Source organism: Bactrocera dorsalis, chromosome 2 (assembly GCF_023373825.1).
Source record: "Bactrocera dorsalis isolate Fly_Bdor chromosome 2, ASM2337382v1, whole genome shotgun sequence".
Lineage (NCBI taxonomy): Eukaryota > Metazoa > Arthropoda > Insecta > Diptera > Tephritidae > Bactrocera > Bactrocera dorsalis.
In genome coordinates, this window is record NC_064304.1 from 11,164,991 (window position 1) to 11,176,181 (window position 11,191).

General features: G+C 35.1%; 1 protein-coding gene across 2 annotated transcripts in view; it reads right to left on the reverse strand.

The window, feature by feature from the left end:
• LOC105227559 (dopamine receptor 2) overlaps nt 1-1,289 on the reverse strand; it is a 114,864-nt gene extending 113,575 nt beyond the window's left edge. For both annotated transcript variants that reach the window (XM_019990753.3, XM_049447183.1), the window contains exon 1: nt 52-1,289. The gene's annotated coding sequence lies outside the window, so the exon portion shown is untranslated. The remainder of the gene's footprint in view (nt 1-51) is intronic.
• Nucleotides 1,290-11,191: the final 9,902 nt, after the last annotated feature.

Here is an 11,191-nt window from a genome sequence, read left to right on the forward strand (position 1 = left end):
TTAATTTATTTTGCTTAAAGTTTGTTATAAATATTTAATTGTTATATATACCTTTAATTATTAAATTGCTGTACGTACTCCCATTGCAAATAGCGCTGCATATTTATAGGCGCATAAAACGATTAACTTAATTATTTAACACTTTCCATGCAACACATTGCATTGAAAAACACGCCTCAATCAAACGCCTTAAACGCTATGTAAATAATGAATGCACTGCATTTTTACACAAAACACATTTCAAATTTGTTTAATGGCTGCCTTAATTGGCCGCGGTGTGTTTTACGCGGGAGCATGTATGTACATATGTAGAATATTAGTTGCACAGCAGCAATTTTTAATTGAATTTCAGTTTTTTTATATTTTAAATTTTATATTTTTTTATTTATTATTTTTTTGTTTTTCTTTTATTCACGTTTTTAATCAGCACTTTTGCCCGCGCCAACTTTCGGCTACACTTCCAATCACAAGCGATTTCATCAAATATCAAAACCCTTTTTATCACAAGCAAAAAATTGACGTTTTCGTGTGTTTTATGGTCAAAAAGAAATTGCACACAGTCACATAATTTTAGGCGCGCACGCCTGCATAAACAAGCCGTAATGGTTGCCTTTTGTTATTTCACCATTTCATTGCCAATTAAATCCGGCACTCACACAATAACACGTACACAATAGCCACATTCGTTTGTTTTGGTTTTGTGCTTGCTTTTGCCTTTAAGCCACTGGCGCTGACCGTGCACTTTTATTTCCCTTTGCTGGTGTTTTTCTCCGGTCTATTTTATGTTGCTTTGTTTTTTCTAACACTATGCGGTGATGTTTTCATTTTGTTACGCATACGCCACGTACCACCGGTCTATTGTGCTGCCACAACACATATGCGTATCTATATAGGTGTTTATGTGTGCGTTGAGAGATTTCATGTGGCCAGCAAGTAGTTACTTTAAAGCAAGTAAAATTAAAATGAATGCCGAGACTACGCGTCCTAAGCGAACCAAAGTCTTACGCGGCTTGAACAACACTGAAACGCGGCGCCTCAAACGCTTACGAGCTGAGCTGCCATGCGATGCGAATAGCACTCACTGGTGGGGCATGTGAGAATCCCCCTATACGCACGAAGGCAATCCGTTGGTCGACGACAGTTATAGCATTGAAAACGACGGTCATAACGACGAGGATGATGATGGCCTGCAAGAAGCCAAGTGTCAAAGGCAATTCAACGGCAGCAGCAACAGTAAATGTGAGGCAGAGCTGCGACGCTCATCCAAGCGGCGAAATAACGGACTTACAGCTTCCGATTGCGATGCTCAGAGAGCGCACTTGAACTGCAAACTGCATTAGTGGCAAAGGCATTTATGCACCTTCCAGCACCAAATTGAAATAGAGAGCGTGTTAGCAAAGAGAGAGAGAGGGAGCGAGATTTTGTCAACCTTTAATGAAGTTGAAGCAAACATCTCGCGCCTGAAAACAGCTGATTTGCTTTGAAAGGCAATGAAAACAAACAACAAATGGCGCCAAAAATTCAAAATGCAATGCGCATGCGCGAAACTTTTTAGTACCAAAGCAAAACCCAGTATTTTCTATACAACACTCTTTTGCTCTCCCAAAAATTTCTCTTCGCTCAAACAGACTGCAATGAGCAGTGCCCATAGCTAACCGACTACCTTAGTCAACTACATAAACAATTTACGTATAATATAAGCCATTGGGGCAGTCGGTCGTGGTGATAAGACCAACAGGATAATGAAAAACATATACACACACTCATACACAAACACATACAAACTACCACAGAACGATTGGTTGCACACCAGTTGTTGCAAATACAAATTTATATCTCTAAATGGGCGTACAAGTGTATTAGTGTGTCTGCCGATTGGCTTTTACAGTTAACAATTACATGCTTGCATATAAATATTAATATATTCGTGGCATATGTATACTTATGTCTTGAATATTTAATATAAAAAATAATACAATGTAAAAATAAAATTTTTTAAAACTCCGCAGACTATTTATTTCAAAGTAAAGTTGTAAATTTTGTAGAATAATTTGTTCGAAAAAAAAATTAAATAAACTATTAAATTTTTCAGAACAGCAAGGGAATAAGAATAAATGTCTAAATGTAAAAGGTGCAGATTTTTCATTTTGTCAAACGAGTGTAATCACTATTCCTCATTTGACTCACGGGTTTGGGTTTTTCCTGTGCCTACTTTAAACGGTTGCATGGGTTCCTAAGCTTCAAAAATCGAGTATTTTTCATTGTTTTACTTAGTAATTCTATAATATCTGTAGAATACTGTCCTCAATGCCCAAGTTGATCCAAGTAATAGTTTTGGAGATACATCTTTGCAATCTTGTACGACGGAGGTCTGTTATACTAAATAGCTACACGATAAAGTCAAAACTCGTTTTTCTTGAAACTTTTCCAGGACTGATGCCAAGATTTCTCACCTAACACATCTTTATGAAATTTTCCACAGGTCTTCGAAATATAATTGCCAAGATCTTGAACAAATGAGTTTTTGACCAATTAAAACTATTAATCTATTTTTTCTTGCCACTTCCGATGATCTTGAGCATCTGTTGTGCGATGAAGGTGTGCTGTCTACGAGAGGGCACCTGTTTTTCCAAAGACTGCCAGGAATGATGCATCCTAAATCTTTGTAAAATATATTTCTTTAGAATACAAAAATCTTTGAATAAAATATCCAGTTTTTTTCATGAAAAATGTTGAAAATAGGCCATTTTTGCTCGAGAAACCTATACAATTCCTTAAAGCCAATATGGTGGCTTACATAAGTCCAATCATTTAAATTTAATAACCAAAAAATTGAATCTCCGTTGTATAATATGTTGGATCGAAAGTTTTGGGGAAATAATTAACCAGCTTTCTGTATAAGGCCTAGTAAAAATAAAGCCATTATCGAAGGTATAATTTAGCATAGTTAGAATTTTCCAACATAGGTGAAGGTAATATCTCAAAAAGCACTCTCACAGAAACTGTCGACCCACTGGCTACAAACTGGAAGCTTCATAAGCTTCCCTTTAAGGCGAAGTTTTCACCAGCAAAATCATTCACCAGGAACGGAAACTGAAAGTAATCGTTTGATACCAGTTCCAAATCCATAAGATCAACTCAACCATACTTCTTGAGCTTCTACTCGTACGTATTCTTTATCGATGTTTGTGGCTTGACGATATTCTGATGGAACACAATTCCTTTTCTATTGGCGAAAGTTTACTACTTCCGGGCGATTGCATGCTTCAGACGGTCCAATTACAAACAGTACAGATCTGCATTGATAGTTTGGGCGTTGGGTAGGAGTTCATATGATTCCTAGATGGTACTGGATGGTGGGATTCGGCGATTTCTACTAGGGTCCCGTCAAGCGCACACCAAATTTATCTGATAGTCAGTGTTTGCGTTGTCTAAACCCATTTGAATGACAATTGTTTTCGCTTGACATTTTCGTAACTGATCCACTTTGTATCACCAGCAAGCAAGCAAGCAAAAATTAATCGAGTTTCTTATGTTTCAGTAACGGTTCACCGTTGGAAATTCAAAAGGTGAAAGTTTTTGCTTTAACTCGTGCGGCACACAGTGGCATTTCGGCGGAAAAAATTGACTTTTCCAATTTCCAATTTCAAACTTTAAATGATTTGTTTTGTAAAGAAATATTTGGATAAGAAAAAATTCAAACAAGGTTTTTTATAAAAAGTGAAATTTTATAGTTAAGAAAACTAACAGAAGTCGACGGAAAGTTATTCAATAAAAATCAGATAAAAAATTATTGTCCAAATAAAGAATTTTTTTTGTGTGTAAGTTTATAGCTATGGCTTTTTTCTTTTATTTTTTAGTGAAAATATAATACCTACTCGTTTATAAAAAAAAAAAATTATTGAAATTGGCAAATTAGCTAATTTTTATAATTTTTTCAAAAATTATACTAAAAAATATCAAACTTTTAATTTTTGATGGAAAAAAACTTTATGTGCTTTGCCTTAGCTTAGCCGCTTACTATAAAAAAATGAAAGTTCCGAGTCTGTACTTTCACACTTAAAAAAAAAAAAAAACCGCAATTACCGTCCCTTTTAGTAACATCGTTTTAATTTCAAAAGTCACTTCCAATATTTCATACAAATAGTCAATAGACAAAAAATGTAGTATACTTTCAGGCTCTTCATGTAAAAGGGCAAGGAAATTGATGTACTACACAAGCTCCTTTTTACAATGCTGGATGGTAAAAACCACTCAGATAGTGACACATACTACTGCAGCAGCAGTATGCTACATTTGTGGAGCGAAACCTACTGAAATGAACAACTTAGAGTTAGTTTCCATGAAAACAATTAAACCTGAGCATGTGATTGGGAATTTCATCCTTACATGCTAGAATCAAGTTTATGGAATGCTGCAACCTTCCAAAACAAAGAAATTAAAATACAAAATAAATTAACATAAATTACAGGAAACTCTAGCGACGGGAACGTTAGCTTTTTTTTTGAAACCACAAATGGTTGCGGATATTACTGGCGTCAATGAAGAACTTATCGATCGATTCAGGATAATTCCTTCAAATAATTACATGTGGCGAAAAAATTGATAGTGACAAATTTAAATTATATACGTCGGGACACTGCGAAACTGTTCGTACAAAATTGTAGTTGGTTTTATTATGCCTGTTACTGTTGCACGAAGTACTAATGCATGGTAAGGATATAGTGGATGCTGCCGTATTACCAATAGGAATGCTTTTCAGAGGAAGCCGAGGAAGCCAGAAAACAAAGACTACAGGAAGTATCGATTGATGTTTTTCGAGAAAGTGTGATCGAATTTTCCACAAATACTGATCAACAGACTTCTTATAACTTCGGATCCTTACATAAGTAGCTTAAGGCGCATTCGAACAAAATTTCCTTAGAAACTAGATCCCATTGTTAAAGATATGGTGCTTGCATAATATTACAAATAAAAACTAATACAATTTTTCGCCTGTTACATATTCAATAAAACATTGCATATTATATTGGTTTTTATCAAGGTAAGGTATAAATAACGTCACTTTGCGTTAAGTTTAATTTTTTTTTTTCATCAGGAGGAGCTCATATTAAGAAGTGTCTCGAATTTCAAGTTCCTAGGTCCAAAAATAAAAAATTTTGGCAATTGCTGTTATATGGGAGGTGGGTGTGGCAGTGGGCGGTTTTACAAGATTTTTTCAATAAATTTCTTAATTTAATTTAGTCCAGAGAAGTGTTTCTGCAAAGTTTCATTGTTGTATCGACCACTCCTTCTATTTTTTTCCAAGAAATGTATGAGCGGTGCCACTGTGCGCATTCCTTACCTGGATCTTCTTTTTATATTCAGCATTATTTTAACGATTCTAAGCAGGGTTTTCTGCAATCAAAATAGCGCTTACGTAACGTAGGACTCGATGGCTTCTATTTTCATATCACTATTTTTGACAATTTCGTCTTCCAGAGCGTGCTCCATCTTTGACAAAAAAATGAACGGAACAAAACCAGTATCAGACCATATGCACAATTCTGAGTAGGGGCCATCCATTTCGAAGTTCTCTGCGCAGAAACTTAAAATTTAATGAGAATGTTTATTATCATTCGAAAGAACATTCTTTGGCATTAAAATTTTGAAGTTATCTCTTTGAAATGTTGGTGGCGGCTACGTCTCAGATGGTCTATCCGTTAAATCCAACTTTCAATGACTCGTTCGAGCAATTCTGTGGCCTGGCTTGTGTTTACATTTCGTTAAGTCTTAAATCTCGAAATACCAAATTAAGAGGGAAATTTTGAATACTTGATTAATTTTTTGTATATTTTCGAATTATTTTATACTTATATTTATACTTTTTTTGACGAAACCAAGTTTTTTAAAAAAATTATTTATATTTATAATGCATATTACAGCTTCGCTGCAACTTCTTTGTTTTTAGCGCAATTTTCAATAAATTACTACAAAATTATTTTATCACAATATTAAGTTTCATTTTTTTCCTAACACCTTTACAAAAATACTGACACTTTTACGAATTTAGGTTACATATTAAATAAAATTAATTTCCTGCAGGGCCTTTATACAAAGTACACTCGCAAACAAATAAAACTGCGATGTGTGTTTGCCATGTAAAGTTCTGATTGCAATGACATTGAAAATCATCACACACATATACAGGGTAGGCCATTTTAAAGTTGACCCATTTGGTTTCTAAAAAAAAAAAGAACAAAAGAAAACAATGTTTTTTTGTTCATTTCAAAAATAATTTATTTTGGTCCAAGGGATTTGTTTCAGCTAATATTTAAAAATTAGATCGCGTAAATGGGCACCTTTAGCTTTGACAGCTAAATGCACTCTTTTTCGACATTTTCCAATGACTTTGGCCAATGTTTCGGATGATATGGCGGCTGTTTTCACGTCGAATGTTGGCTTTCAGTTGAGCTAAGGTCTTTGGCTTATTAGCGTATACCTTGGATTTTCAAATAACCCACAAATAAAAGTCTGGTGGCGTCAAATCTGGTGTCGATCTCGGTGGCCAGTCAACATCACCATTTTTCGATATCAATCGCTGATGGCCCATTTGCCAAAATTAAGGCGTCGCGGATAATCAGCTGGGTTTAGTTTTTTTGTGCCATTTGAATTTATATTGGATAAACATCTTCAAATCGTTATATTATGCGTCGGAGAGTGGTGCGAGAGATGTCAATTCCTGAGAGCGGCGATAACTCGATGTCGATGGAGTTCTCTCAATACTGCTCGTACAGCTTCGATATTTTCATCAGAACGTCTGTGCGTTGTCTGGATGCATGTACTGGCATTACTGAGAATTACCGGTGTTCACAAATTTTGCGTATAAAGACTTAATTGTGTTCTTAACTGGAGCACTTTTCACTTATTTTTTTTGCGAAACGAACGTTGAGTAAACACAATTGAAAAGTTATTTTGAATATAAAGCTGAACAATTTCAGCGCGTTCTTTTGGAGTGTACTGTTCCATGGTATAAATTGTCTTCGAATGACGCTTCTAACGCGGTTATGACATTAGCCGATTTGTCAGCGCTGTTAAAAGTTACAGCGTTGCCAGATGGGTCAAACTTTAAATGGCCTACCCTGTACTGTGTGTGCATGTTATCAGCTTGTCAAACACGAAATTATTTTTAACCCATCGCACATACGCACATATGGCACAGCCGTGTGGCAGTTGTAACACACATACACACTCAGCATCATTGAAGGATTTACCAATTTCTGTTTTCTATCATTTAACTTTGCTGAGTTTTTTCGTTTGTTCTCCATTTTTTGTAGGTCAGCAAAGCGCCGCATCATATTACAGCAAAAATGTGTCAACTGGTCAGCGCAAGGGATTACGAACTCAATTTGTATCTATTAAGCAGAACCGGGAAATGTGTAGAAAGTTGTGGGTTAATAAAAGTTTTAACTTTTACAGTGCAATGAAAGTGAAATGCTGCAAAGTGATAAACTCGTATGTAAATATGCATGGCGGAAATTATTTGTCAGGTAAGTCAGTTGATAACTTTATACGAAGGGTTAGGAATGTAAAAGAGCTGTGAATTTATGACATATATTAAGCTAAATGTGTATCCTTAAATGCAGAAAATATTTTTAAAAAATATTGAGTAATTTTTTCCTAAATATTGTACTTATATAATCATCTAAGTGAAAATTAAATTGTTTATTGTACATTACAGTAATGAACAAATATTTAATATTTTTATTTGTCCATAAAATTACTTGCCTTCTCTATATTTGAGACCACATTTTTAAGCCATTGCTCCCAAATGTAGACAATCTTTATTCTACAGTAGTCTTTTAAGCGAAAACAGAAACCGCGAAGTTATTTTTAATGTACTAAATACTTAATTGCATTCAACAGGTCAATTGAAAAGGGTGGGCCTGACACATAGATGGCCATAAATCCATAATTTTAGTTAGCCCTAACTTTCAAATGTCATGTGTATAAATTTGACAGCTGTCGGATCATTAGTGTGTGAGTTATATAATTTGAGTGAAGCAAATTTTGTTGTAGTGCAAAAATGGACAGAATGGAATTTCGCTTGGTGAAAAAATATTGAACTTTCAAGGGGAAAGAATACAGTTAAAGCAAAAATGTAGCATGGTGATGCGTTTCCGGACAGTCCCAGGAACCATTTAGCTTAAACGTGGTGAAATGAGCACCGAAGACGATGAACGCAGTGGACGCCTAAAAAAAATTTTAACTAGAAAAACATCAAAAAATCCCCTAAATAATTTGGACGACCATAAAGGAAAGTTGTTTGAGATAGCAGGCACTCTAAGGATATCAGCTGAACGTGTAAATCAAATCCTTACCAAAAATTCGGGTTTGAGAAAGCTCTTGGCAAATTTGGTGCCGAGAAAGCTCACTTTTGACTAATAAAAAAAGACGAGCTAATAATTCGGCGCAGTATTTGGAGATGTTCAAGCGTAATAAACCAGAGTTTTGTCGTTGATATGTGACAATAGACAATGGCATGGCTCCATCATTTCACTCTGAAGTCCAGTCAACAGCCATTCCAGTGGATTGCACACGATGAACCTGCTCCAAAGCGTGAAAAAACGCAGTCTTCTGCCAAATTTATGGCGTATGTACTCGTATTTTAGGATGGGCAAGGAATTTGTATTAACTACCTTGAACTACTTTAGAAAACACCATCATCAGCGATGTTAGCGTTAGGACGAAACCATCGAAAATCAGCCACATTTGAAGAAAAATAAAGTGATGTTTCCTCAAGACAATGCACAGCGTCACAAATAAGTTATTTTCTCTAAAAAAATATTATTGTTAACTTTCAAAATTTCTTTTTATATATTTTATACTCTCGCCAAAAAAACTATCCACCCTAACGTTAAGGCTCAATCAACAATTTGTAGCATACTTATAGGAGCCGTCGGCATTGACATTTGTTGGTCCACAATTGAATGCGATTAACAGCACGCAGCTTCATCCAGACATTCGCAGCAATAGCTGGTGGCAAGTGCGACACACAAGCAATTACTGTGTGAATAAACTTTACTTGTGTGTTACATAAGTAGGTGTTTACTGCCAAAAAGTTGTTTACATATTTATATTTCTGTCTAAAAATGAATATTCGCACATTTGTTTGCGCAAAATAACAACACAATTCGTTTACCCCTTTACCCGCTCTTTCACACAGTTTCCATAACGGCAGTTTTCCGTTTTTTTTTTTTTGTTCGAACCCATACGTGTCGCAGAATAACTTATAGATGTCTGGCATAAATAAGCGCATTTATATTATTTTCGTGTTGCTGTCTTCATTCATTTATAAATATTTTCGAAATGTGTGAGACGTAACTAATTTTTTGTGACACTCTCTTCTCTTAACTAAATATACCCACATGTATTTTTATGTTTTCAACGCCCTGTTGAGCAGCAGCCACGACCGGATATGTCGTGTTCTTTCATTTTGCAGGTTGTTTTCCTCGTAGGTTGATTATTACTGACGCTGTCAGAAGCCTGTTGCGACAATTTGCCAAAAATAGTAATGATGAATAACAGTTCTATATTTAAATAATATATATTAAATATAGATTGATGAATAACAGTTGTATTTAAGGTACATCATCAATTTGAATAGGGAAGTTTTTATTTGCTTCTCTTTTAATTGAAAGAATAAGAAGAAACAATTCAAGCGAATCGCATTATTGCCAGAATCTTATCCTCATGGGCTCCCTCGGATAAAAAACAGCCGTTTTTGAGCAATTTTTTTTTCATATAAAAAAATTAAATATTTTATTAGAATTTTTAATCGTTACACACCTACACTATTAACAAAGAAATTCTAAATTTTTGGAAAAAAATATTTTACGCTCGCCCATAGCGACGCTACTTCACAATAAAAAAATCGGTTTTTTGAAACAGTAAACCCATATAACCCCTTAAATGATTAGGTATCCATAATCCATTTTCTTTGGACACTTTTACACCGAAGCAGAGTACATTAAGTTTGTCATGAGCTTTATAACCAGGCACAAAAGGAATCATTCCTCTTATACAAATCACTCAAATGGCTTCCACGACTTTTTTTTGCAGGAACGAAATCGATAAACCAAATTTTCGAGTACTTTTCTCAATAAATCAAATTGTATGTCAAAAATAACACGCTCCATATTGACTTCTAAGCTTGAGGGGAATCTGGTTTATTGGTAAAAACCAATGACTTCAAATAACTCCACAAGGAAGAGTCTAATGGTGTTAAATCATAATTTCTTGAAATAAACGAATCTCCAAACTATAATCGCAATAATTCGGTTGTTGCATATGCTGTGTGGCACGTAGCAGTTTTTGGAACCAAATCTTGTCATGAACAGCATCTTCCAATTGCAGCCATTATTATCACCGGTGTACACTGGTTTCCGCTGACAGTAACGGTGTCACCAGCTTCCAGTAATGGTCAGTTTTGTTTTACTTACCGCACCATACAGATGAAAGTGCTCCCGTCGGAGGAGAACATGATTTTCTTAAAAATATCGTTATCGTTTTCAAAATGTTCTAAAAACAAAATCAGCAAATTCACCGTGTGACGGTGGTGTAATGCCTTCAGTTCTTAAGTGAGAACAATTTATATGCCACATGATGATCTGGCTTTATCAGTTTGCACACAGCGTCAATAGTTTTCCCGAACAATACTGATTTTTAAAGTCTTAAGTTCATGGATACACTGTTTTTTCAGAGTTTGCGAAAGTTTTAAAAAATATTCACGCGAAATGTTTACGATTTTATTCCATTTTTTTCGAGATGAATATTTAAAGTTACTACAACAACTCTAAAAGCACTACTGGTCAAAACGTGTTGAGTCGTTAATGTAACATCAAAAATGTCAAACTTAAAAAATAAAGTTATTAGTTGGCGGATTACAATACTAGGACTGCTTACTAGGACTGTTTAGCTCTGTCTAGCTTTTACGTCCTGGCCGTTCTGTATACCACTGTCTCCATCAGTCTTCGATATATCGTTCTAAAATTTTGCACCTCTTTCTAAAAATGGTTCATTTGTTTGAACCGCCAATTACGGACTTCTTTAGCACATAGCTGTCCTACAAACTGACTCATGAAAATCAAGATCTCGTCTGGAAAACTTTGTTATTTGGGTAGATATCTTGACAAAGTTTGCCCCAGAGAGC